General features: G+C 35.9%; 1 long non-coding RNA gene across 1 annotated transcript in view; it reads left to right on the forward strand.

The window, feature by feature from the left end:
• Positions 1–27,555, forward strand: part of LOC126952173 (uncharacterized) — a 444,665-nt gene that overhangs the window by 36,507 nt on the left and 380,603 nt on the right. The window contains exons 2-3 of the long non-coding RNA XR_007724814.1: positions 1,063–1,144; positions 6,765–6,882. This is a non-coding gene — a long non-coding RNA (uncharacterized LOC126952173). The remainder of the gene's footprint in view (positions 1–1,062; positions 1,145–6,764; positions 6,883–27,555) is intronic.

Genomic DNA, 27,555 nt, shown 5'->3' on the forward strand with positions numbered 1-27,555 from the left:
ATTTTTCTGTTTCCTTTGGTTTACCGTGTTTTCAATTCACAAGTTGCTTGAGCATTGCACAAATTGGTAGAATCTGATTTTATTAATAAAGCTGAATCTAATTGCCAGAAATTCAGGTTGTGGTATGCTACTTACTAGGCTTCTCATGTGGAACCAATGCTAAAAAAACAATTACATATGCACACTATAGTCCATATTTTAATAGATCTTCACTGAGACCTACTATGAGCCCCAGAGGCCAGCTCAGTCATAATTTTTGAGCTGCAACTCCTTTAAAGACACTGTACATGTCTTTACTAAAAGTTAATGACAAAAAATAAGCAATTCTCAAAGGTAAGTAAAAACAGTCAAAAATAAGTTATTTCATTTCAAAATAGGTCCCTATTGGCTTTTTCTTCTTTTCTATATAAACTTTTTGTGCAGATTTTGTAAAATCTTTTTATTCTTCTGAATATCACATTTTGTACATCTGTATATTGACTAGTATTGTCTTAGCTTTTTAGAAGTGAGTTTTAAATAAATGTATAATAAACCTAATCAGTACAGAAAGCTTTTTGCAGATATCTAAAAGCTAATAATTTAATCATGTGATCTTCTGTCACTCCAGTTTCTACATGTATAAACAAACAGCAATATCTTACAATTATTATGTTTTAATATCATGAAAGATTCTCATACAGCTTAATACTTTAATATCTGATGATGCAAACTTAGCTTGTAAAGGATTTGTGCATCTTGCAACAAAGTTCAAATGACTAAATTACTCTGTGTACTTACAAATGACACATGATGGTACATTCACCTCTTTACTGATGTTAGTTGATACATTAGTCAGATCTCTAGATTGTGAGAAAATATTGATGAAGTATTGCCTGGAGTAAATTTTAATTTGTGCAGAAAAAAATTGAATGTATGCTATTTTGCATCAAAGTGCAAGTGTGAGTAAATTATGTATGGTGAGTTCTCATTGCTGAAAACTTCTTGCAAATGAAGAATATTTTTATTTGTGTCTTACTAATATACCAATGTTTGGTTAGTTACATTTACTCCTGTTTGCTACAGGTAAAATGGATGGAACATCAGACACCTCATTATAGAGACAAGTAAGCTCCAATTCCAAAGTTGGTTGACAGAACAAGTCATGGTGAGTATTGTAATTTTAGTGCTACTGTATATCTGCAAGCTGTCTGTGGGTAAAATGCTTACTAAGCACTGCATTGGGGCTGTCAGAATGCTCATGGGTTGGTAATTAAATAAAGACAGTGCTATGGTTTTGTGGAGCTAAGCCAATATTTGTGCACTCTAGAATAATCTCTTCTAGGAAGCTTTTACTTTGGAATTTAAGTTTTGGAGGAAGTACATTTTACTTTCATTGAGTAAACTTTCACTAAAAGCACACTTTCTAGGGCCTTTACTGAAAACATTCATTACTGTTTTTCTGTGATAAGTCAATGCTCAATTCACCTAGCAAAGAAGTCAATTGTCAGCAGTGCTGGCCTTTACAGTTAGTTTTTCCCTCTCTCAAGTTGTATCGTCAATTACTATTTTTAAAACACTCAATAAAAGATTTGAAAGTAAATAGAAAGACCTAAAATAGAGCTGCCGGAAAAAGTATATTTATTTGCCAGATGTGGTGGCTCATGTCTATAATCCCAGCACTTTGGAAGGCTGAGGCAGGAGGATAGCTTGAGCCCAGGAGTTTGAGACCGACCTGGAAAACACACGGAGACCTTGTTTCTATTTAAAAATAAATAAAATAAATGGCCAAGTGTGGTTGTGTGAGCCTATGATCCCAGCTACTTGGGAGGCTGAAGTGGGAGAACTGCTTGATCCCAAGAGGGACTGCAGTGAGCCGCGATTGTGCCACTGCACTCCAGCCTGGAAGACAGAACAAGACCCTGTCTCACACCCCCCCCCAAAATGGTATTTATTTAATTCTTACCACTTTTTACTTTCCTTCTGGAATTTAGTGCCCTAGTTTAAATATGAATTGCTTGTATACTTCAGTAGGAAATTAATAATTTTTCCTTTATACTTGTTATAGATGTTCATTTTGATAGGTATAGGATGTGTCATATAAAAGCATACTGTATAGCAGCACTAGAGCCTGCAAACTATGACCCAGAAATCAAAGGCCAAATTCTGCCTGCACCTGTTTTTTAAATGAAGTTTTATCAGAATACAGCTCATTTATTTATAGTTGCTTTTCTGCCACGATGGCAGAGTTTAATAGTTTGACAGAGATTGTAAAGACCTGCAAAGTCTAAATTTTTTACCATCTAGCCCTTTACAGAAAAAAATTTGTTGACCACTGGACTAGCACATGAAAACTTGTAAAGGAATACGCGTTTTTTTATTTGTTTTTGTACGGTTTAATAACAAGAAAGAATACAAAAAGTATCATTTCAAATGAATTTTATTTTCTTTAACAGTGAGGAAAATTTGTGTTATTGCTTTACATTTTTTAAAAACCTTAATAATATCCTGTAGTAGCAGTTTGTGCTTGGATGCAAATCTGTGTACACTGTTAGGTGGATAGTTAGTAAGTTTGTGTATCTTTAAAGGAAAATGTTTTCTAACACATGCTGTGAGATTGGCATAAAAAGGAAACAGAATAGAGTTCAGGTGAGTCAGTGAAGTGGCTTCTAACCATGCAGCTATTATACGCCTGAAAACTGCATGCACTGAGGTTAGTCTGCAAGCCCTTACTAGCTTGTTCTTGGCAAGGTTTCCAAACCTCTAACTGTATTATGGCTGTGGATTCATTATCTGTAGCAGACTATTCCCCATGACTGTCTCATAGATAGTTCCTGGGCCAACTTATATTTTTTTAATCTTTCACATTTACTTTCCTAAAAAAAGTAAAAGAAACTTGTTAGGAAATTAAAAGTGTTTATGTGCTGTTATTTAAAATGTTTTTTTTGGTGTCTTCATTTAGTTGTGAAGTAGCTGTGTATGCACATTTATGGTTAAAAAAGCTGGTATGACTGTGAGGTAATATACTACTTTCCAAAGTATAGCTTTTCTCTAAAACATTTAGCAGAAGGATAATAGGTAATGATGCAATGGTTAACATTACCGTTTTCAAAAATTGAAAAGGAATCATCACTTGGAGCCAGTTTGGCATTTTCCTATAAGACATCCTATTTAGAGCTCTGCATCTCTGCTATGCAGTTCTGTGAATTTGAATCCAACAGAGAAGATGTAGCTTTCATACAATTTTCTTCAGTTATAAGAACCATAATCGTTCCAATGGGACGCTGTAAGCCTGGGTCACTTAAATCATTTCTGAAGACAGCAGGTGCTCTTCAGGGACGTGCAAGATGAGGAAAGCACTTGTTGTTGATTGTGTCTCAGCATCACCTACATAGACTTAGTGCAGATTGACATGTTCAGGAATCAGTTATGGAGAAGGATATGAAAACTTTACACTAAGAAAATGAGCTGGAACCTAACAACGAAGAAAAATTTCCCGAAAAGTTAAGCAGTTTAGGTTCACAAAATTATTTAGATACTCTCTCGAAGATAGTCCTAAGAATATAACTGAATGGAACACAAAAATGAAGATATAAGTATTTACGCTGAAATCTACTTCTCTGAAATAATTACTCCCTTTTGAGTTAAACAAAACATGGGGATTTTCTGAGAGGATCCTTTATAATGTTAACTTACATCAAATCTTGACAGGAAGTAATTCCTTCTATCCTTCTTATCTGTTGTAAGATGTAACGCAAGATATAACATTCCCAGTCTTCTGTATTCCAATGATATGTGGAAGAATTGTGAGGATATAGAGAAGAGGTCAAAATTTGTGACATTGGGACAAATATAGCCTTCTAATATTTTATTGACTACAAATGTATTTTCATAAACTGGAAATTTTATTTAAAAATTTAGATTCCCAAATTACATTGAAAATCTGAAATATTTTGATATCTGTTTTGTCTTTAAAATATTTTTTAAACATAAAAGTTGTACATGCTGTTGGTTAAAAAAAAAAAAAATCATATAGTACAGAACACCATAAGGGAATGTTCTTGATCCCAGTTTCATTTTCCCATTTTATTAAGTATTCTTCCATAAATGTAGATGAACATACATGTGAAATATACAATTGGATCATGATAACCATATTTTTGTATGCATAGATTTTTTCATTCCTTATTTTAATAATTCCCTTCGATTTTATTAACTTGTATTACTTGAATTGCTTTATGCTTTCTTTTATTCCATTTCATTGTTATTGCTTTAGTATTTTGAAATTACATTATTTGATAAAACTTCCTTTTCTCCTCTCCTACTTGATTTTGTATTATATACATTTCAAATGCTGTCCCTATGATCTTGGCAGTGTGTTCCTGCAGTGGTAGAGGGCGTTGGGCTTCAAGCACCAAGGGCAGGTTGGGGCTTTCCAGCCACCTGTGAATACCATGGTATTCTTGGATAGTAGGAATCTGTCCTTCCTTTATGGGGTCATCCAAAAGTTTTATTCTGGCATTTTTTCTGAAAACTCACAGGTAATAGTCATTTTTGGAGAAATAATGGTCTTTTCTTGACAAAAGACTAAATACGTTTAGCTAGATTGACATCATTTGAGCCCTTTTCTGACCACTTACGGAGTGAAAGTGGAGAGTCAAGTCTAGAATTTAGGTCTTCTAACCTCTAGTCTGAATTTTTTTTTTTTTTTTTTTTTTTTTTTTTTTTTTTACTGGTGTATTGAGTTCAAGGAATTTAGAAGCTGATTAAGCAGAAAGATGTGACCATGAGGTGGCAGTAGTACACAACAAGCATTACTTGGGTGGTGCTTTGGTGGTTTTGTAAATGGGGGAGGTCCCTTATTGCAGGATGACTTCCCAAAGGCACTAATTAGAGGGCCACCAATCTGAAGGAGAGGGAGGCAAAAGGAACTCCTGGGAAGAGGAGGTTTGGAGAAGGAGGCGCCAGTCTAGAGGATGTTGCTCAGCAGCATGATGGAGAGACTCTGGGTGGGAAAGCTTTTAAGGGCAGCAGAAGCTTGGGGTCTATTAAGACCCAGGGTTTACCTTATCTATGGTTAGCAGATGTTGGGTGCAGTTTAGTGGGGTTGTGCAAAGCAGGCAGGTTCTAAATGGCCAAAAATCTACTTATTTGGACTACATTTGAAACAAATGGATGGGTAAAAATGTGGATTTGTTGCCAGTGGGCTTTGGAGCTAGTGGTTCCACCCTCCTGTGAAGAAGTAAACACTGTAGGACCAATGTGCACAATCTTATATAACAACTAGACCTCACTGGTTTTGTTTGTGTAAGTGTGTTTTGTCATTATAACATACTCCATGTCTAGAGAAAATATATACATACATGCTTGTACATACACATGCGTACAAATATGTGTAGAATATAGACACAAATAATGAATAGCATGTACATACCATCTAGATTTGTTAAACTTATAATTTTGTCATAATTGCTCCAAGTTTTTTAAAGGACTACATTACTAGAGTTGAATTCCTCTATTCCCCTTCCTGGAACGATTCTCTTCCCTGCCTTCTTCAGAGGCCTTCCCATGTGTGCTTAGATTCGTATCCTAAATATGTATCATTTTAAACGGATGTATAAAATTGTTTGGGGATGATTTAAAACTTTATATAAATGATATCATACTGTACATAGCCTTCTGCACTTTGCTTACAATTTTTGAATTGATTGAAATTTATTCAGTTCATAACTGTAGATCACATTTATTTACTGTTGCTGCTAAATAATATTTTACTGTGTGAATATAAAATGATTTAAACGATTTCATATTAATGGCCATTTAATTTGTTTCCAGCTTTTCATTTTTGCAAATGATGCTGTAGAGAACATTTCTGAACACGTCTTCTTATGCAAATGCTTCTATTTGGCTAGTTCACCAAGAGATTCTGGAAGTAAATCAGCAAATAATTCCCAGATAACCTATTGGCACAGGTCTAAAGTTATATCAAAATTAGATATAATTCCTATTATTGATAAATTTATACTCTTAGTTTATGTTTTGTGTACACTTACAAATAAGAATTTTTCTACTATTTGGTAGTGTTTATCTCACCTGTCATTTTACTAAGTTTATGTGCATTTCTAAGACAGATCTGTCATTAATGTCATTGCTTGATTATTTTCTCCAATACTTGGTTTTGGTAATCCCCCAAGATGCAAAGCAGATGTGACTGTCTGAATTACAGTTTTGTCTTTAGGAAAACATTGTGTTAAAAAGCTTCCCTGAATTCCTAGTGCTGTCACTTACTCAGTTAATGATTTATTAGATACATCAGAGCAATTAGAAAAATGAGATTTTAAAAAAATGTTTTCCACTACAGCTCAAGTAATTTAAATCACTCTTCTAAGAGATGTATGTTGGGAGAAGTCGTAAGTGGCAGGCACGTGACATAGTAAGGATAATGATCAGTGTAAGCAGATAACTTCTAATGGGAAATATATATATAGCTTTGGAATTGTATTCCAAATCACTTGTTTTTCCAGCATTTATTGTATGCAACAAACACATAGAAAGTGGTTAGCTGAAACAGGTAGTTTGGAAATATTTTAACATTTTTATCTAAACAAATGACAGATTTTTTTTTAAATGAAAAATGCTAAGTATAATAAAAGTGTATATTTATGCTCTCGGCAGCCAAATGTGCTTTTTAATGGAATTTAAATAAATGGAATTTTTATGACAAAAAAAGCAACAGTAAAAGCAGTGATTATGTTTTTCATAGTTCATTTGCCTTCTTTGCCCTGCAGACCTTGTGTGGAGGAAAATGAGATCCCGAGTGAAGTCTACAATGTCATTGACTCTGAAGAAGGACTCAGAGACCCATTGGTGTTTAATGACCCTTACTGGCCTATGCAATGGAAACTGGTATGATCTTCAGAAATAGATGGTTCTTTGGCAATGTTAAGAAATATTATTTTTGTCATGTTTTAATGCAGCAGACAGGCACTTTTATGCACTGCCTGCTTTTATCTATTGGTTTTGCAGAGAGAGACTTAGCAAACTTTTGATGAAATATTACTGCCGTCTTATTAATGAACGCTAATCCTTTTAATCTGATTACATCCTTAGGGTTTGATTTAATCTATAAAAGACACCAGTAAAAACCCCAAGATATTTAAATTTGGTGTGTGTAAACAGACTCATTACATAGAAATGTTGTTGCCATTCAGGCTTGAAGTTTTTGTTCTTGCATAACTTAGAATATATTCTATATCACATCAATACTGAAAGAAATTGTCTTTATGGATTAAGTGGATGTTAGAACATTGCCCAACAGACTTTTTTTCATAATGCTTATTTTGTTGGACTTTTTAGTATCACATTGCCCTCTCATTTATATAAGACTGTAATAATGAAAAGGTTTGAGAAAAGCACCCTGAATTTTGAGTGCATGTAAGTTAAAAAAATGATGTACATACCATGGAAAATTTTAATAGGAAATATTTAAAATGTGAAGATAACTTGGTGATAATATTGGAGAGAAATTAAAACCTCATTATATGCATACTTAGTTCTTCATAGGTCTGCAGATTATATTGTGTTGTAAATGGTCCAGTGTTGCAAAATGAGAAAAAGGTTAGATGAATTTTATCATTTTAAGGGCCGTGATGAGATAAAACATGGGAAGCTGTTGTGGGGCTCTTTTTATGTTGATCGTTGGCAGTTACCAAGCTGACTCTCTGACATGAGCTGAAAACCAATGTTGAAAAAATGTCCAGTTCCATTTTCTGTAGCTTCAACTTATCTTTAAAAAATGAAATGATTTAGAACATTTTAAGATACTTATTTGGCTAAATTTAACATTTCAAACAAATAAAAAATTCAAGCAGAAAATAATTGAGATCTGCTTCAATTTCCTGGAAGTGATATACTCAGTAACAAGTGAGTGAACTAGAGTTAATCAGGATTATGAAAGTCAAAGAGAAAAAGAGTGATATTAAGAAAAAGGACTGAGGAAAGGTAACTAGATAAGGAAGAAGGGCATGAAATAAGAAAAAAAAAACTCTCTCTTTTTTTTCTTTACCTGAAGCAACAGCAAAAATTAAGATGAGTACTTGAAGATTACATACATGACACATTGTATTTCGTCACCTCGGAATACTTTCTTGTATTGACAATAAAATGTCAAGCCCCTCTATATTGAGGTCAAGAATTTCAGCAGACACAATAGGGAAAGGAGATGAAAGGCAAGTAATACAGGAAAGAAGAGAAGACTTGAGTAGCAAGCAGCCAATAAAGTGACAGGGATTAGAAATGGAGACAGGTCTTGGAGACCATTGAGCAATAGATCCTCTTAAAAGCAGCATAGAAGAGATCATGAAAGGGAAAAGCAGAAAAAAGAAGTTGTATGATGACTCTATATCATTTTATAGGGCAGGAGTTGATAAACCTTTCCTGTAAAAGTTCAGATAGTATATATTCAGGGTTTGTGGGCCACATAATTGCCTGTGGCATATTCTTTTGTTTCTTTATTTCAGATTTTTTAAAATGTAAAAACCATTCTTCACTTGGGGCCACATGAAAACAGTTACAGGCTGGATTTTACTCACTGGCCATAGCTTACTGACACCAGTAGGGAGTGGGAGCTATAGAGAAATGTGGAGTCAGGGAGGAAGCAGTCATTCAGATGTAGGCATTCAAGTGCTATACACGTTACACTAGTATAATTCAGAGATGAAAGTTCTGGATTATTATTATTTCCAGGTAGCACCATTCTTGAGGCATATCTATGGAAAAGATTCCTTTTAGTACCCAGGCAAGGCATGATACATAATTGCAAAGAAAGGGCTACACTTTACAACTGGATGTTGTATCTAAAACATATTCATAACAACAGACCTAAGCTGTGTTGCAGAATCCATCCTCTCACCAGAATACCAACTTTATTTCAATGAAAGACTGAGTGTTTCAGGGGGTTGTGCTGCCTTAACAGGGAAATTAGGCCTTAACAGGCCTTATTCCGATGAGCACCCTTTAAGCAGTCTCCTTCAGTTACTAGTTTCTCTCTCGGCTCTTCACAGCCAGCCTTCCTGAAATGGTCCTGAATGGTCTTTCTTATCTTCATTTTGTGCCCATCTACTCCTCAGCCAACACTTGTGGCAATCTGGTTTTGTGATGTCCTTCCACACATCTCTGCCATCCTGTCCACTCCCACACACTCTACTTAATCTCTCAATACAGCAGAGACTTTTCAGTTCTTGTCTGACTTGAATAATCAGTTATGAACTTGTAACTAATCGGATAAAACCTTTGATAATTAAAATCAGATTTCTAACATTCATTCATTCATAATATTCCTTTGTTGACATTACTAGTTTCAATTCTGGCGGTTTTGGTTCTAGACTACAAAGTAAATACAATGAACCCCATAAGAATGCAAATGGCCATGATTCCTCTCCCAAAGCTCTTTGATTGTGCCTCTCCAGCATTCCTTCCTGACCAATTCCATCTTGTATTCCAAAATTGACTCTGGCACTACATCCTAAGAGAAGATTTTTTTAACCTACTACCAAAGTGAATTAGGCCACTTTTCCTCTGCATTCCCATGACACAGTTGTGCCCTCGCTGCCATTTGAATGAGTAAACACATGAATTAATCAATGGGTTAATGTTTAGCAATTTGTGGGAGCACTCAACTTGGGGATAATATGCTTAAGGACAGGGATTGTGCTTTACTCCTTGTCCGTCTTGCAACCCATGCCAAGAAACCTGGCATTTTTTAAATACCATATTAGTATTTGTTTAATGAGAAAATTTTAGAATGCATGTATAAATGTAGCTACTCATTTTTCTTCGCTTTTCTATTGTAAAGTCCAAAAATGTGTTTAGTCCTTACTTGCTACAAGCCTGTATTCTAATAAATATTGCTCTCACTTGGAAAATAAGCTCCTATCTCTTTATCAATAATTTTAAGGGCAAAAAATAAAAATAAAAGTATTCTATAATAAGAAGCCCCAGGTAGAATGGCTTGAGTAGGATGAGGCTTATTCTTTCACATCAGTAGAAGAGTTGGTCCACAGCCAGTATGAAGTCTCACAGATCAAGACCAGAGGCTCTTTCTGCCGTCTCTTCCACGTGGCTCACCACCTATTCTTCACGCCACCTGGTGGGAGGACGCAAAAAGAAAGGAGGTGTATAGCATGGCCATTCCCTTGAAGACACATCCAGAAAGTTGTACGTATGTGCTAAGATCAAATGTGGAGGTTATCTTTCTAGAAGAAGGAAAAATAGCTATAAGAGACAACAGTCTCTTCCAAACACTAATTTAAAACCAAAACATTTTAAGCAAAATGAAAAAAATTATCTGAATTTTCTAATTAGTGTTTGAGATATAGTATCAACAAAAGAAAAATACTATTATAAAATAAAGGAATTTATGAAGCTACAGAACAAATTTTGAGATTTCAGTCTTTTATGAACATAATTAAAACAATTGTTCAATAGAGTAGAAACTCATTTTATTTGCCATTATTTGTCAAAATTTACCACAGTAAATGCCAGAGACTCAATGTCCTTAAGTTTGCACAGAGTATTATTTTTACAGGCTAATTTCATCATTTCTATAAAATATCAGAAACGAAGGCATCTAAAACTATAAAATTACTTTTCTATCCGATTCCACCATTATTATTATTTTCAATGAAAAATAATTTTATTATTATAAAACTACCTGCAGATGGCCATGGTATTCTTTTGTTAAACACTTGCAGAATTCTGATAAATGTAAGATATAACTTATTACATTTTTGTCCTTGTATATTTTTCAGAGCATATTTCTTGAGAAATTCTAATAAGACGTTTAAATATCATTGTAGTTCTAAAGACTTGTATACAAATTTAATGTGCTTCTGCCTAAAATTATGCTAAAAAGTAGATCTTTGAGAATAATTTGAAGAAAATTTTGACTTAATGTTATATTTTCTGAAGTACAATATTCTAATGACAAAGATTTTTAAGACCTTGTACTAGATTTTTGTGAACACAGTAAGCTATTATATCATGATGTCTGGAATAAATGGCCTAGGACAGGAAGTAAAAGCTAGAAAAGAGATTACTTTTTATTAGATTAGGTAGGCAGAAATAACAGAACCAATTTTAACAGATGCTCAAAGCTCCAAAGATGTGAATGAGAAAAGTTACAGGAATATAGATTTTTAAGAAAGTGTGTTTTCTGCTTTAATTTTTGATTCAGCAATTAATTTTGGCAAAAAGCAGTGTTGAATCTGCACATGCTTTATTTTACCTGTAAAACAATAGGGCCGAGTTGACAATGTAAATCATCGAAGGTGTCAGGACCCTTCCTCTCTTGGAGATCAGTGTTTGTGAGCCAGGACTGTGTGGACTCTCACAGCAGATTCCACAGGGCCCGGGTAGGGACAATGGAGAGACAAATTCAGCCTGTGAGTTTAACAAAAAAAGGAAATGTTTAATTTTTTTTAAGTGGACTTTAATTTTTGGAGAAGTTTTAAGTTCATAGCTAAATTGAGTGGAAGGTGCAGAGATTTCCCACAATACGCTTCCCAGAACACATGGATAGCTACCGCCACCTCCGGCCCCTTATCAGCATCCTCTACCAGAGTGGTACTTTTGTTACAAACTATAAACTTACATTGATGTTTGATCACTTTAATATGGCCTTTTAGGTTAAAAATGTTAAAATTAAAATAAATGTTGCTATGACCTGGTATACTAGAAAAAATGTATGCTTTAGGGTTATTTGAGTGTAAATTCAAATTCTGGGTCTGTAACTCCAGACTATGCCATCATTAATATTTTAATCTTTCTAAAAATCTATGAAGTAAGTATTATGAAAGTTACTTCACAGGATTGTTCTTAGAATTAGATGAGATTATGGAGACAAAGCACCTGTCACCCTGTGTTTGACATGTGGTAAGCATTCAGTGTATAACTTGATAGCTAGACAAATTTTGTTCCTACCTATTATGTTTTAAGCTTTTATTACATGGAAAATAAACTAGGCTGACTTCTTCTTTCTCAATAACATTAGATGACTAAAACAGTACTAGTACAGGCTATTAATAATTCTTTGTTGTAATATAATGGGAATCATGTCTATGTCACTTGTCTCCAAAGAAGGGCTTACCCCATGACACAAACAGATCCATTGGTATGTGGGGAAACACGTGAGAATTTCCATTTATATTCTTTTATCTTTTAAAATTTAAAATTTTGAATCTATTAAAATTATAGTATATCCGAATATGTTTCATTTATAAATAAGTAAATATACACACATCATGGGTGTATGTATAAACTTTTATGAAGACTCATGAACAAAATGTTTGAGGCAATAGGTATACTCAGTAAGCATTCATAAAGTAGATGTCACAGTGTTTTTATTGGGTGTCTGCTACATGAATAGGACTAGGTATTGAATCTTTAAAGGCAAATCAGATATGGATATGGATTTTTACTTTGAAAAGCTTAAAGTCTAAAAGCGATAATAGCGCATACTAATAAGAAACTGTATTACTAGGCAGAAAGCCATTCTATTAAGAATACACAATTAAACAATCATTTTTAGCTTGTGGGAGGCAATTTTTGAACTAAGACTAAATGTGGAAACACTGCAAACAGAAGCATGGCAATGAAAAAAATATTTTTGTCCAGAGGAAAGTGTCTTGAATGCTTGACTGACAAGTCCAAACTTCATTCTATACCAAGAGATTTTTTTTTTTTTTTTTTTTTGAGACAGGGTCTTGTTCTGTCACCCAGGCTGGAGTGCAGTAGCATAATCATGGCTCACTGCAGCCCCGACCTCTTGGGCTCACGCAGTCCTCCCACTTTAGCTTTCCGTATGTCACCACAAGCATCTTATTTCTTTATTTTTTGAAGAGATAGAATCTCACTATGTTGCTTAGGCTACCAATAGATTTTTTCAAGAATTTTAAGCAGAAAATTTGAGTTATGTTTGAATACCATTAATTTATTATTTTGTCCATTCATTTATGAAACCCTCATTTGTCGAGTACTATGGTCATGCCCAATGCTAAGTATGCAAAATACAAATATACATTGCATGCTGTTGATTTTCTCAAAACACTCATAATCTAGTGCAATAGTCATGTAAGCATACTTCATTTCATGAATGCACCACAGAATTATTTATTAATAAAAAAAAAGTGATGGTGACAATGCAGGGAATACTTATTCTGCCCAGATGTGCTGGAAGGGCTTCACTGAATCAAGAGAGAAGTCAGGAAACATAACAGTCCAAGATAGAAATTTAATTATGCTGCAGCGTTTTTGTGTGGCTGGAGGCTAGAAGAACAGTGATGGAGAAAAGGCTAGACAGTTCAGTTGAGCTCAGTTCCGTGGGACCATGTATCCCCAAATAAGGCATTTACCCTTTGTCTTATAGCTCATGCAGATTAGAGGTTTTTAAGAGGGATGTGATGCAATCACTTTTGTTATGTAGAAAGATGATTCAGGTAATAGGTTGAGGAAAGGAAAAAGGGGACAAAGATGAGAAGCAACAGAGAACAGACACAACACAATTATAGTTCAGGAAGATGAAGAAATTGGGACCTAAGTAAGTACAGTAAGGATAAAGACAAAAATATAATATTAAATCATATTTGGGAGGAAGAGTCTTAGCTAAATCTGGATACAGGTGTTTAGGGAAAAGGACATATTCAGAATGATTTGAGATGATTTGGTTTGGTGATATGGAGGGTGATGTTGTCAGTTGGCTAGGGATGTCTTAACAGGATACTAGAGACAGAGTTGCTTAAAAAAACAGAAATTTATTTCCTTCAAGTCTGGAGCCTGAATGTCCAAGATCAAGGTGCTGGCAGGGTTGGTTTCTCCTGAGCCTCTCCCTGGCTTGCAGAAGACTGCCTTCACACTGTGTCCTCACATGGCCACTCCCCTGTGTGCACAAAGCTCTGGTATCTCTTCCTCTTCCTATAAGGACACCCATCGTATTGGATTACAGCTCCACCTTTATGACTTCATTTAATCTTGGTCCTCTCTTCAAAAGTAATTGAAGGGCCTTTAAGAGCCCTGTCTTCAGATATAATCACACTGAGTGTTAGGGCTTCAACATGCAAATTCTGGGGGAATATAGTTCCAAACAGTGATGCAGTATCTTAAAAATGAGGGAAAGTTTAGTGACGTGGTAGGGTTAATTAACTATATGTTTGACAGAGCAACCAATATTTCTGTGAAATAAGTGAAATTAAGAGGAAAGAAAGATACTTAAACATTTCATAATTAGAATGGAAAGTAGTATCATTACCCATGTTTTGAGACAATGAGACTTGCAGATAACAGAGAGAAACTTAGAAATAAGGAAAATAATGTTGTAATGTGGGCATTGTGTTATAAACACAGATTTGTAATATAACAGATATAACATAAATTCACAATTCTGTTACAAATATGTCACTACAACATGCTGCCCACAATGTAACTCATTATCTTCCATATTTTAAGTACCTACCTGTTATATTAAAGCCTGTGAATCTCATACCTAATAAATATGTAACTATAACATTAATTAGAAGGTGTGCATGTATGTATATACATGTATACACACAAGCACATATATATGTGTGTCTGTGTGTATTTATTTGTATATCTAGAGCTACATTAGTAAATGTATAGATGATTATTGAATAAGATTGCCCAGGCATATGTATTTTGTAAAAGAGAGGAGGAGCAACAGTATATAAAAGCCAAATAGACTATATTGATATGAAAGCAGTGTGTAGGTTGAAATGTGAGAGAGGAAAATATGTGGACATGTGTCTGGAGGCTATTGCAGAAATTCTGTAATGAAAGCTGAATATAGGCACTATCATGGTTCATGGAAAAAGGGGAGAATAGGACAGACTTATTCACATAATAAGTATGTACTGAGTGACTAGTGGAGGCTAGGCTATGTGCTAGACCCTGGAGACTCAGCCGAAAACAAGATGTCCCTACCCTCATAAAACTGATATCCTAGTGAGAAATAATATAATTAAACCAACAATTAACGATAAAAATAACTTCTACAACCAAGTGGTTGACAGCAAAAAGAACAGAAGCTCTTAAACTAGTGTTGGGGGTATAGGAAAGTTCCTCCCCCACCCCAGGGGAAATGGCATTTAGATTGAGATTCAAAATAAACATAACTTACCTTGACAAAGGAGTTTACAAGATAGGAGGAGTGGGTGGTTTAGTAAGGAAGACACTATACAAAGGACCAAAAAATTGCAAAGACTGTGGGGCATTGCAGAACTAAAAGGCTTGTGAATATGGTCAAAGTGGCTGCCAGGGAAAGAGGAGTCTGAAAAGTTGAGACAGAAGGAATATACACAGAGAAAGAAAAACTACGAGAGTATGTCATTGGAGAATCCAACATAAAATGTCATTGACTATGGGCAATCCTTCTGATAACATTGCTGCATTAAAAACAAAACAAAACAGTAACAAAGATGCTGTTGTTCTTAATGAGAACAATTCCAGAAGTTAGGGATAGAAGCTACTGTGCAGTGGACTGATAAATAAGTGGATATTGAGGAAGTAGGGGCTTTGAATAGGGACCTATTATAGAAGCCTAATTAATCCATTTATTGTTGACTTACTGAGAACATTATAGATAGATTTCAGAGTTCAGGATACCTAGAAATTTGAGCACTGGTGATGCTACAGTACAAACAATGGAAACCAAAAGATAGTGTAATTATATCTTCGAGATGTTGAGATACAATTATGAACAGCCTGGAATTCTATTCCAAGGAAAAAGTATCTTTTAGGAATGAAGGTGACATGAATTTATTTTCAATCAAAGAAAAACTGAAAGCCCTCATGATCAGCAGATTTATACTGCAGGAAATACCAAAGATTCATGCTACAAGAAATACCAAAAGAAATTATTGTGGATGAAAAATTTTAAAGTTATGTGAAGCACAGGATGAGACTATATTTTTCTAGAGAGGATTTACCTTTGCTTCTGTCAGGCAGCCAGAGAAACTAGCAATCTGGGATCACCTTAACCCAAGCTCAAGGATCAAGATGATTCAAAGCTGGGCATCAGTCCCTGAGAGAGCAAGCTACTTGTAATTCACCCTGACTCCTATCAAAAGAGCTGCTCATCTCCTTAGACTTTCAGCCAAATTTTCAGGAACCGCAGATGTCCCTAAGGAAAAAGTAGGCTCAATTGCCAAGCTTACTTGTCTAGGTTTCAGCTTCTCCCAGATCTTGGCCTTCAGAGCTCTCCAATGCATTCAAGTATTTGAATATTTATCCAGTTTTTTTAGTGTCTTTAGCAGGAGTGTTAGTAGGAATTATTTAATCTACCATTACCAGAAATAGAAGTCTGAAGTTTGTGCTATGTAAATAACCAAGTAACCAAACTTCAAAATGTAAATTGCTTTAACACAGTCACATAAAACAAGTAGGACCATCACACTGACGTTGTCCTTGGATATGTGCTTTTGCCAAAAGTACACCAATATATAGTCTGAATGGGGAGCCATTTATTTCAAGAGTGAAGCAAAATCCAGCCTTGCCTAATGGTCAGAATTTCCTTCTATTGGATTCTCAACTTCTGTGTAAGGTATTGTCTTGTAAAGACAACAGAAAAAGAACACATACTGAAGAGAGTCCACGTGCATACATTGTAACATCAACATTTTTATCAGTTCCATATGGTAAGCTGCCACCAAGAAGGGAAACATTTGTATTGATTTTTTTTTTCTGATTAAAAAAGTAAATATTTAGACAATAGAGAAAAATATAAAGAGTAAAAATATTCCCTATGATCTTACCACTTGTATATAATTACTACGAACATTTTGTTACATATTGTTCCATTCCTGAATTATATGTTACATCTATACTATACGTTATATTTAGTAAACATGTTTAAAGTTTTCAAATAAAAATTTAACCATACTGCAGATACTCTTTCCTACCTGTTCTTTTTTTTTTTTTTTCTTAATACCTTGGTGATTTTTCTATCTTAGTTAATTTGTATTAACTCATTTCTTTTAATAATTTTAATAATTGTTTAGTATTCTTTATTTGAAAAATTATTTATTGATGGTATTCATGTAGTTACTATGTCCTTTGATTTTCTCTCAACACGTGTTCCTCAACATACTCTCTTCTCCAATTCCTGCTGGTGGAATTTGGAGATATCAAAACAGTGCAAAGGTGCAGTCGCCAGTAGGAATGGACAAAAGAGGGACATTGTGACAATTCACGTGTGAGAGAAAGTCACAGTTCTACCTAGGCTTTATTTATTTTTTCTTTCCTTTTGGATTTATTGAAGTGGTCTAAAGTTGGCTGGGATATTGTAAATCCCACATTCCCTGTTTACTCACCCAGCTTCTCTTATTGAAGAACACCACAGTAAAATACAAGCTTCATACAAATTGTGCATCAGATGAAGTAAAAGATAAACAATGGGCCGCCCTTCTGGGAGACACTCTCCTCTAGGAGCTGTCTTTGCTTTATGTCCTACTCTGTAGACCTTGGGGATTTTCTGAGTTCCATTGGGGAAACCTAACTACTCAGTTTGTGAGTTCTCCTCCTTTGCTAATGTTGAATAACAGGCCAGTCAACACCAATCAGTTTTTCTTTTAATCTAAGTCATTCTCCTTCACAACTTCCAGAAAAGAAAAATTAATGTTTCTTGACCATTGATAGCTTCTGTATTTTAGCAATGCCAAGTATTTTTTAAAATTTGTTTTTGTATTTTTTCATTTTTAAATTTGCTTTTTTATTTTTTCATTATGTCAGTGATATTTTATAGGGAATATGTAGACTCAATCATTATTGAAATGGAATGTTGACCCTTTAAGTTTTAATGGGAGAAAGAAGATGAAAATATTTAATGTCCTTGTTAAACATGGGCTGACCTCATGGGATGTTGCTGATGGAGGTGTTTCACATTTTAGTCATGCCAAAGAAACACCAAACTCCTGGGTTAGTGTAAGGACTGGAACACTAGACAGAGATGTAAATGTGTATAAAGAAAAGGTCATAAAATTTTGGAAACATGCTCTCTTGACTTCACTTGGTGTAGAACAGACTCAGTAATTGAATTACCCTGTGGATAGAATTGTGATGTTGTAATAAGGTCTTTTGCTCTTTTAGATACTAACGATTTATTGATGTTTTCAAAAGAAGCTTTTTTTAACTGTCTTCTTGGATAAAACAAATGTTATAATCAATATTTTAAGAACTTGACTTTCTGATTTTGTTACCTTAAAAGTTCTTTCTCTGTGTTTGGATAGAATTTCAGTTGCTGCTGGCTGGCAGCCATTCTTGAAGGAGAGAAGAGAGTTGTGCTGGCAGCCAAATGAATTTGTCCTACATGTCCTCTCTAGCAGAATGTCATGTGGGGTCAACTTCTAGTCCCAAGTTTAATATCATTTTATGAATTCCTTGGTACACATATTCTGATTCTTCCGTGTGATTGTATGGAACTGCTTCATAGATCTTTGGTTATGTGGACATTTGTATATCTACCATTTTTCTATGCCCAAACAGATTCTGGATGAATCTGTTTTAATAAAACTATCTGGCATCACCAATTAAATGATTTTCCTGATGCCAGGGTCAGTGATTGTTCGAGCTCAGTAGAAGCTGTGGTGCCTTTCCTAGGTCCCCCTTCCTGGGTTGCTGCACTTATCCCTCAGCTGCTGGCAATGCTGTTTGCAAATGTATTAGAGCTCCCATCCACCCACCTCCTAACTCCTCATCTCTCCGTCCACTGCGCCCTAAAAATTGCGCTTAGCTATTAGGAGCAAACTAGCCAAGGAGGCTGTGACACTTTTTTCCTCCTTCAGGAATGATATGTAAACAATGCCTGGAATATACAGGGATATAGAAGTCTAGCTTTCTTGCCTCAAAAGGAAACAACACTCCAGTGAGATTTATATTTCAGACTCCCTACAATACAAATGGATCATTCCAAGACCACACTTTACCCGAGAGCACATTCTTGATCACCTCTTTCTTCTTCCCTATCCTGCTTCATGCTCACTCTTAGAGGTACTCCTGAAAACATCTTCCTCAATAAAGCACTAAAAACCCTGGATCAGGCTTTGTTTCTAGGGAAACTGGCTTAAAATTCTACCAAAAGTGGTCTCAGAAAGCAGAACTCAAGAATGGCATCCTGAAGTTAGAAACTTGAAAGCTGGCTTATACCAATGAACTATCACTGGTGGTAGCTTCTGCCATGCAGCCACAGTGCAATTGCTAAGGTTATCACTGAGGTCAACTTGGATGGGATATGGGCGAAGAAGATGCACTGGTTTGTGCAAAATCTCTGGTGTTGGAGAGGTACAAGAGAAATACAAATTTTAAGGACTGTAAAATTCAGAGGCTATTTCTGAATGCCATTGATGTTTCAAAGAGATGAAATAACAGGCTCAGGGCAATCAATCACCAATTTAAAACCAAGTATGAGAGTCAGAGGGCCTCTTTGGCAGCTTGTAAAGAGACCTTCAGTTCCTACAGCTGGAGGGCAGATGAACTGAAGACCAGGCATAGGACTTAATTATAAAAGTCACAGAACTAAAGAGAAAGCATAATTCCCAGCCATGAAAAGTAAAGAGAGGGGCACTGAAACTTGGGATAGGGTTATCCGGGTATATATAGAGTAAATCTTCACTTAATGTTATTGATTTTTTTTGAAATGGTGATTTTGAATAAAACAACACATAATGAAACAAATTTTACCATAGACTAATTTATATAAACAAGAGTTAAGTTCCTAGGGAGTATTTCTGGTCAAAAAAAATCACCAAACTTCTAAATAAAGACCCCAAACACTCCTAACATTAAACACTGATATAAGTGTGAGCAGTACATACACTTAAGAAAGATTAATAAAAACACATAAGATAATTCTTTACCCATTTTTTTGGTGAATCAGTGAGTGATGGTGGTCATGGTGGTGGTGGGTTAAATGAAGGTATAAATGTTTGCAAAGCAAAAATTTGAGGAGCACTTCCTGCCAGCACACAGTTCAAATGCAAATAAATATTGTAGGCTCAATGGGCACTTTCTCCCTGCATCATTTATTGTTGTGTATTTGTGTGATTATCATAGACTTGAAGAATTTTTATTTGATAGTGATTTGTGTTCCATTCATTCATTTATTTTCCAACCCACTTGTTTCAGTTCAGCGTCAAGGGTATTAGGAGCCTATGATGGCAGCTGAGGGCAGAGGTAAGAACCAGGCCTGGACAGGGCTCCATCCCATCATTGCAGGGCATACTCACACATACACCCATATACCCATGTACACTCAGAATGGGACAATGTGGACATTACACTTCACCTCATGTGTACATCTTTGGGATGTTGGAGGAAATTGGAGTATCTAAAGGAAACCCATGCAGACATGGAGACAGAAACTACACAAACAGTGGCTCTGGCCAGAATCTATTGCTTTTCTTATCAGTGTTACAATAAAATGACATCAAATGAAACAATGTTATTTGAGGATCTACTGTACTTGTAATCCTTGGACTCCCAGATTCCCCTGGAACTTCTTGGCTTTTACAGTGGTCCCCCTTGTTGAAAGATAATACCTCTGCCACCTCTTGGTTGAAGACTGAGAAAACTCACATGAGGCAGGCAGATGCTTTACAGGATGATACTAAGTCCTTCTGGATCTGCCTCCTTCTCCCTTCTTGGCCACATAAACAGCAACTAGGATCACTATCTTAGCCTAACACAGTTGACAAAATGTGGAGCTTCCTAAAGGAGGGGATAAATTATATGCTAAGAGTTGCAAGAATAGCTAACAAGTACAGCAGTAACTAAGAAAGCATTCTTGAGAGTGGATTCTGAAGGTGTTGGATTAGGATTGTGGGGTAGAATATAAAGTTAAATAAGGGAGAGTATGCTAATATGAGGGGACCCTCCTGTGATACAGAACTTAACAACCAAAAGTAGTTCTAAGACACCCCTTGGAAGTATCTTGGAAGCTTGAAAAGCAATGGCTTACATTTAATGTAGTAGAGATGCCAGATTTCTGTGACAGACTGGTGGAAATTACCAAACGCTAAGAAAAGGGGTCATTATAGAAGGATTTATTGTATAAATCTTGAAGACCTACTTGCTGATTTTCTTTCTTAGAAGAGTCTAGTGTATAATACATTTATGAAGGAGGCATCATCATTATTTAGAGCTCATATTGGCTATACTTTGTAGGCTGGAACTAGATAGAAAAAACATTGTACAGAATTGGATACCATTCTAAGGTAACCTCCAGCTCTCATGTATTTCAGGGATTGCTTCAGCTGCAGAGAGCTGCCTCTCTCATGGTCACTCCCTTTACTGGTCAATGCAAGTATAAGTGCCTGGTTACTGGTACAATGCAAGCTAATTCTGCAGGGCCTTTTTAGCTATCTACAGAGATATTTATCTGGAAATCCCCATGGAATCGGTCAAGACTGAATTAGAGCTTGAATTATTCTCCCTAATCCTTCTTCCTTCTTCTCCCTTCTACAAGTGTTGCTCTCAAGAGGACTCCTTAATAAATGCCCTGTGTTCTAAATTCCATAACTGAGCCTACTTAGGGGAACCTAACCTGTGGCAGGCCTCAAGGAGATTTCCTGTGATCAGGTGACAGAGGGCTATAAAACTTGAGCCTGGTTCACAGATAAGCTGGCTTGGTACCATGGTATGGTCCTAAGATAAATAGCTGATGCATTACACTTCCATTCAGGTGTAGCTTTGAAACAAAATGATGAAGGAAGGAAACTAACCAATGGGAAGAGTTTTAAAGTATTAACTTGTGTAAAGAAAGAAATGGTTTGAGATAACATTTATGGCTTTATCGATAGTAACAAATAATCTAGCCTTTAGTCAAGGGATCTGGAAGGAGCAATATTGTGAGATCAGGGTCCAAGAGGTTTAAGAGGAGACATGTATGTGGATCTATGGATGTGGAAAGGAAGCATGAAGCTCTTCTCATTGCATGCTAGAGCAGATTCATTGTAGAAGAGGTGCTAAATAACCAAATACACAGGATGACTTGGCTGGTTGTTTTTAGCTCCTGCCCTTGAATATGACAATAATGGCACCATGGGTGTATGAATGGAGAAGCCATGGGACAGATATGGACTCTATGTATATGCCTAAGAATATGGGCTCTATCTTACCAAGGCCTATGTAACCAGTCACTGCTGCTGAATGTTCAACTTGTCAGCAACAGAAACTAATGCTAAGTGTCCTGTATGAGAGTATTCCCCAAAGAGCTCGATCAGCCACTTGGTGCAAGTTTGATTTCGTAGGACCCTTTCCATTTTGAAAAGGGTAGAATTTTTCCTAACCAGGATTAACACATATGGGTTCACTTTTCTTTCCTGTAGGACTTTGACCAATATAATTTTTCATGGACTTGTGGAGTGCTTGATTTGCTGATGTGATATTCTGCATAATAACATCTCAGGCCAGAACAATCTTTTTTTGGCAAAGGAGATAGAGAAGTGGGTACATGACTATGGGGACTGCCTTAGTCTACTTTGTATTGCTATAACATAATACCTAAGGCTGGATAGTTTATAAAGAAAAGAGGTTTATTTGGCTCACGGTTCTAGGTTGTACATGAAATATGGCTTTTGTGCTGCATCAAAACATGTTGCAGAAGGTCAAAAAAGGATATGCACATGTGAAGAAGGACCGAACATTGATAAATGTTACTACCTCAAACTGTTTTCCTCTTACACAAGTTAATAACTAGGAGCTCTTCTCAAAGCTCTGCCTATTAGTTGATATCCTTCCTTCACTATTGTTCTTAAGGCCACACCTGAGTGGAAGTGTAATGCATCAGCTATTCATCTTAGAGTTGTACCACCATGCCAAGCTTTATAATTTTCTTTATAATAACCCACTCTGATGGGAACTAATCCAGTCCCATGAGACCTAATTCCATCTTGCCAGAATCTGAACTGGCTCACTACCATGAGAACAACACCAGTCCTTTCATGAGGGACATACCTTCATGACCTAAACACCTGCAGCTAGTCCCAACCCCAGCACATTGGGGATGCAATTTTAACATGAGTTTTGGTGAGGACAAACAAACTGCATGCAAACCATAGCAGGGCCTATAGGTCCCATCACCTATGGCATCTAGTGCTATCCTTGTAGAATGCTTAATTGGCCTTTAAAAGATGCAGATTAGGCACCAGTTTGGACATGACACCTTGAAAAGATGGGCATTATGCTTTAGAATGTAGTATATTCTTACACCAATATCCAATGGTGCTATATCAGCAAAAGGTATAATACATAGTGTTATAGACTGAATTGTGTATTCCCCCCATTTATATATTGAAGCCCTAACACCTAATATGATGATATTTGCATATATGGCTTTTGCTTAGGTAAGTAAGGTTGCACAAGGCTATAATCCAATATAATAGTGTCCTTATAAGAAGAGGAAGAGATACCAATGATGCATACACTCAAAGGAGAGGCCATGTGAGTATATGGAAAGAAAATGGCCATCTGCAAATCAAAGAAAGAGGTCTCAGGAGAAACCAATCCTGCCAGCATCTTGATCTTGTACTTTTCTCCCTCAGAACTGTGAGAAAATAAATAAATTTGTTAGTTAAGCCAGCTAGTCTGCGGTATTTTGTTATGGCAGCCCCAGCAAACTAATAATATATGCGGGTTTGGGAGCAAAGTGGTGAATGTGGGAGTGGCTCCATTCACAATTACTTTCCAGAAATCACTGGAAGAATTTGTGCTTCCTGATCCTAAAACCTTAAGCCCTGTGAGTCTAGACCTCTGTGTTTTTAGAGTGGGTTTCTTCCAACTGTGGATTAAGCTGTACACTAAGATTCCTACTACTGTACTTACAATGTAAAGGTACAGATGCCACTCAGTAGCATTAGGCAGTGTGTGCCAGTAGACCATCAAACACAATATAAGAATAATCGACCCTTTCCTTCTTTGGGAGTTAGAAAAGCTAGGGAGGAGGTAAGAACTTGCTTGACACTCAGCTGATCCACTGGGCAGGGTAGGGAAATGTCTCTGGATCTTCCTATGCTTGTTTGTACCTGTGAATGGTACAGCAACCGTGACCTTCCTAGTAAGGGCATCAGAATAGGAGCTCAATCCTAAGGAATAGGGCTCTGCGTTACACCCTGAGGTAAGCTACCTTAGCCAGTGGACTTGCTAGAGAGAGAGAGGAACATATGTTGGGTGATGGAAGGAGATGATGAGTATCAGTTTTTGCCACAGAACCAATAAAGAAACTAGTAAGTTTCCTCAAGAATTGTAACTAGAGTAGCTTGGATAATCTGCCCTTAGATAGAGTAAACTTGATGTAAGAAACAAGTGCATTTGAGTGGATGCTATAGATGCTCTGCCCAGATCCCCTTTACTAGGCCCCTTTTATTGTTCCCTAGCTGCTGAGAGTGGGGGTACCCACAGCTCACTGCGGTCCCCTTCTCTGGAGATTTGCCCTCAGCTGAAGAAGCTGCCTCACCTAGGATGTTACACAGCTCCAACCATCCAGGGGTGGCCATTTCTAAGACTCAGTAATAAGGGGTACAACTGGCTGGCCCTCCAGCCTCAAGGAGAGGCATTTGTGTGGCGCACTTTACGCTTCAGAACCCCCCTTCCATCCATGTTGAGGAGCAAGCCAATGCTAGATTTGGCATGAGGCCACATCTTTGCTCAGTTGTTTCCTACCCTGTTTTTCTCCCCCCTTCGGAAGCTTTGCTTGAAGATCTCACTACATCATGTGCATTTAATCTATTTGCTCAGGCCCTGCTCCTAGGGAACTGGACCTAAGACAATTAGTCATAAGATAAAGTCAAGAGGACATATCAATAAGCTCAACTTGATAGAACCGCTTCTCTGAGCCCAGCACTCTGCCATCAGTGTGTGGGTGTGCAATGACATGAGGAGCAGCCTCTGCTCCCAACAAGCTCACCATGTAGCTCGGAAGTGAAAACATAGAGTGTGTACAATTTAACTTGCATCATTTGACAAGTGGTAAAATTTGAGGTCAGCAAACAGGAGTGTTTTCCTCAGGGATTTCTACAATTGAAAGTATGTATCAAAATGCTTGTTATTTAAAGGAATGTTGACTACCATAATTTGAGAATTTGTGTAAGGTTGACAGTATGTATTAAAGTGATGAAGTTTGTGAGATGTTAATTTATTGCATTCATGAGAATTTAAATCAAGTATATGTATTTCCCAAATTTAGGATTTGACTCAATGCTCACATGCTGTAAGGTGTTTATTCCAAACTGAGCTAAAGCTAGAAGCATAGTGCCCAGGTGCCGCTGTACACCCAGAGGACGGAGCACGTTTCTTTTCCCTGAGAACTGTCAGATAGAAACCATAGGTGGCAATGCAAGCTCAGCAGTAGCATTCTCTGCTCCCTGTCTGCACCAGCTGAAAGTGTCCTTTTAAGGCGTTGCTGTTTTATTTTTCTTGTGTAAAACAGTCTGAATCTTTACAGTTTTCCCAATGTCTGAAAGTGCATAATTACTTTAATTTAGGTTTTGGGGCAAGCCATATGTGGAAATGTAAAATAGTTGAACCTACAGAAAAATATTTTATAAAGATACAAAAAGTAAATGGGGATGGAAAGGGTTTGAGTTTACCGTTGACACAAAAGTAGGACAGAAGTTTGTGGCTAGTCCACTAAGAATCTAACCTGTTTTACTAATTTTTATTTTTCTAATTCCTGTTTCCTAAAAAGACGAGACTGTGGAATTGCAAATTGATTCTTATTTAAATTTGGTTACATATCTTAATTAATCTGGTGTTTGAATATTGTGAATAAAGAGATAATTGTTAAATAAAATAGTCCTCACAAATAATTTTAAGGAGCATAAGCATTTCATATATTTCTGTTCTGTTATTTTAAGGCAACAGAGTCAGTGTACCAATATATGCATATGGATGCAAACTGATGAGTATGATTTTCGTGCCCATCATTATAAAAGTACCTTTCCTAGTTGAACTGTTAATGAAATGATGAGAAAATCTGAGGTGAACATTTAGCAGTCTATTTTCATTTTGTTTCATCAAAAAGAATCTATTTTACAATTACTATTTACTTGCAATAACCTGCAGCAAAAAATGATTTAATGTTCAATATGTGCATTAAAATGCACTTGCTTTTTTAATATGTAAAAGCTGATGGAAATTTCATTTAAGCACAATTCCTGTATCACAGATTTTAAGCAAAATGAAAGGAAGTTAGGGTACCATTTTAACATGGCTATAAAAATAATTTCTTTCAGTGGCTGGAGGGAAGGAAGGATTGGTCAAAGTAATTTTTATCTTCGATGGGATTCCCCAGTAGCCTGCTTTCTTATTTGGCTTAATGCATGCCACAATAATCATGCTATTTCTTGTGAGCATTTTTCTAGCTCACAGTAATAAGAATAATTGCATGGTGTTTATATTCTAAAGTGCCTTGTCTCACTAAGCTCTGAAGTCCTTTTTGAGTATTAATTTTCACAAGATTTCTGTGTAGCACACAAGCATGTGTATTATTATCTTGTTATTCCTCTTTTAACAACAAGGATAGTGAGGCACAGATGCAGAAAATGATACACAAGTCAGAGTCAGGATGCCAGAAACAGATTAAGAATCCTAACTTCCTGTTCAGAAGCAAGGCCATGCTTTCGACGAATTATTAAGGCACTTCATTAAATTCTGGCAATTAGTAGTTATCTTTTAAGTCCTAGTTTTTACTCCTAGAACTTTAACATTAATAGGAAAAAAGTTAATAACTTGTGGTTAGTTAATTCTGTTGCATCGTGGGTAATGCAGAGATTGTAAACAAGCAAGTTGTACATAACTATACAATAGGAATGTTATTGACAATAATTTCACGTGTAAATGTTTAATGGCATGGAAGAAAAATTCACAATAATTAAAACAAACAAAAACAAACTTTTAAGTAATAGCCAGCCTGGAGGCTGCTTGGAACAACAAGAACAAAAAAAGAATTAGGTGTGTAATTTGAGTACAGAATCAAACCTGTTTAAATGTGTTGACCAGAATTCAAAGACATGAACATCTGAAGATAGGCCTGGAACACAACATACATGCAATATATGTTATTTTGTAATTACATGAATAATATCTTTTAAGAATTTCTACACAAATTATTTTAACATCTTTGAGGTATGATTATAACCCTGTAATTCTATATTTTTACGAATTGTATCTTTTAGAAAATATTATCTAAAAGATAGTATCTATTTTGCTTACAAATGAAATAATTTTGATGTTGGAGATTTGCTTCAGAGTAATCTGGGGAGTGTGGAGGCTTTGTAAAACAAGATTGGCCATTATCTGATAATTGCTAAAACTGTATAGTTGATATATGGGATCACATATTCTTTACAAATACATTAAAAATGTATTTAAAATTTTCTATAATAAACATTTTAAAATATAAAAAATTATAGCCATGTATATTAGATAAGAGATTATTACAAATCTATTATAAGAAAATACATCTCATCTTGCTGGAACTATAATCTATCAAGAACATAGTCAAGAAATAAAATACACCCT

This window comes from Macaca thibetana, chromosome 4 (genome assembly GCF_024542745.1).
Source record: "Macaca thibetana thibetana isolate TM-01 chromosome 4, ASM2454274v1, whole genome shotgun sequence".
Lineage (NCBI taxonomy): Eukaryota > Metazoa > Chordata > Mammalia > Primates > Cercopithecidae > Macaca > Macaca thibetana.